The sequence below is a fragment of the Lynx canadensis genome, chromosome C2 (assembly GCF_007474595.2).
Source record: "Lynx canadensis isolate LIC74 chromosome C2, mLynCan4.pri.v2, whole genome shotgun sequence".
Lineage (NCBI taxonomy): Eukaryota > Metazoa > Chordata > Mammalia > Carnivora > Felidae > Lynx > Lynx canadensis.
The window spans coordinates 22801295-22803270 of NC_044311.2; the positions used below are offsets into that span (position 1 = coordinate 22801295).

Sequence of the window (1976 nt, forward strand, 5' to 3'; positions counted from 1 at the left end):
CCATCTGCAATCACCATACAATGAAACTGGACAACAGAAAGACCCTCTTACCTGGAATTTGTAATAACATTTTCTTAAAGTCTGGATTGAAGAGGAAATAAAACATGAAATTGCGTCATATAGAAAAAAATGTAATAAAAACACTTCAGAATCTATGGGATGCAGTTCAAATGGGGTTTTTAGGCAAATTCATCATCCTAGAACACTTACCTCCGTAAAAAAAATGGAGTCACGGGGCTTCTGCACCCCTGTGGACCAGTGCAGAGCTTCCAGGAAGCTGTTGGACGCATACCTGGTGTATTCTGCCTGGTCAGAGTGACAGAGAACAATGCAGAAGGACTCCATCCCACCAGTGCCTTTTTGCACTGGATTGGCTTTGGCTCCGCATCACCGGTTGCTTCTGGTGGGATCATTGGCTATGCAAAAGCAGGTAGCGTCCCCTCAGTGACTGCCGGGCTTCTTTTTGGTGGTTTGGCAGACCTGGGTGCTTATCAGCTGTCTCGGGATCTGAGGAACATTTGGGTTTTCCTAGCTACACCTGGCACCTTAGCTGGCATTATGGGAATGAGATTCCACCACTCTGGAAAATGTATGCCTGCGGGCTTAGTCGCGGGTGCCAGTTTGCTGATGGTCCCTCACCTTGGAATTAGTGTGTTGAATAGATCCCGTCAGTAGTAGTCGTGTCCCAGCTTGGAGTCATGAAGAATTTAAAAACTTCCACTCTTTTTAGTGTATTAAAAGAAGTAAGTGCAGCATTCTCACATATTCTGATATTTTACTTAAAAAACAAACAAACAAAACAAAACAAATGACACTGAACTTTGAACTTTACAGGAGAAAAAAAGCAGTCGTTATCATTACAACCTTAAAGAGATGGGTGGTATATAACCCAAAAGCATATTGTTGTAGTTTCACACAGTTGGATTCTTGTGTGTTGATGTTATCTCTTCTTTCTGTATCTATAGGTAACGTTCCAAGGGATAAAATGCCCTACTCAGAACAGTATGAAAAAATTTTTTTGAGATTTAGGATTTCTGTTCTTTGGCTCATCTTAGGGCACAGACATACTTGGAAATTATGTCAAGTGACAAGTCAATGGAAATAAAGTTTACTGTAAAAAAAAAATGGAGTCGTGAATAGATACCCAATTCAAAATTTAGAGGCCAGAAAATGAAATTCATTAGCCTAAGAAAAGTTGAGGAAGTTTGGTAGATTGAATATTGGTCCCACTTTCAACTCTCTCTGTATTGTCTGCTCCCTCTTGCCTTTGTGCTCTGCCATGTGGATTTCTTTGGCAGATGGGGGGCCGGTAGATGGGATGCATTCTAGGCTTGCAGCACTCACGTGCAGCCGCGTAAAAATCTTGCGCGTCTGCAATTGCCTTCAAAGTAACATGCATTAAGTAGCCTGTCGGTTCTGGAGGAGGAAGAGAGAAACCTAGAAGAGAGATGCACAAACAGTCGAAGGCATGACACAGAGCGTCTTCAACCACCAAGACCTGGAAAGAAACTGCCCCAGGCAACGTTGAAGTTCAAGAGTGACAGTGCCATGGAGATTTTGTGGTTCTTTGCTATGTGGCATTAGTATGGCAATATGAATTAACTAATTAAAAAATAGAACAATGGTAAATTTTATTTTTTTAAGTTTTTACTTTAAAAAATTTCTTTAGCTTTTATTTATAAGCTTCTATTAAAAAAACTGATAGATTGTTAATCTCATCAGAGACAGAGAGAGTGAGAGAGTGAGAGAGAGAGAGAGAGAGAGAGAGAGAGGGAAAACCTCAATAGCAAAAGTAAGAAATGTTAAAAGAGAGGGAGAATATTCTGAGAAACAGAGGAAATTTAGGGGCGCCTGGGTGGCGCAGTCGGTTAAGCGTCCGACTTCAGCCAGGTCACGATCTCGCGGTCCGGGAGTTCGAGCCCCGCGTCGGGCTCTGGGCTGATGGCTCAGAGCCTGGAGGCTGTTTCCGATTCTGT

General features: G+C 42.3%; 1 pseudogene; it reads left to right on the forward strand.

Moving 5' to 3' along the window:
- The first annotated feature begins 328 nt into the window (after window positions 1-328).
- Window positions 329-679, forward strand: LOC115524006 (annotated as a pseudogene).
- The last annotated feature ends 1297 nt before the right edge of the window (window positions 680-1976 follow it).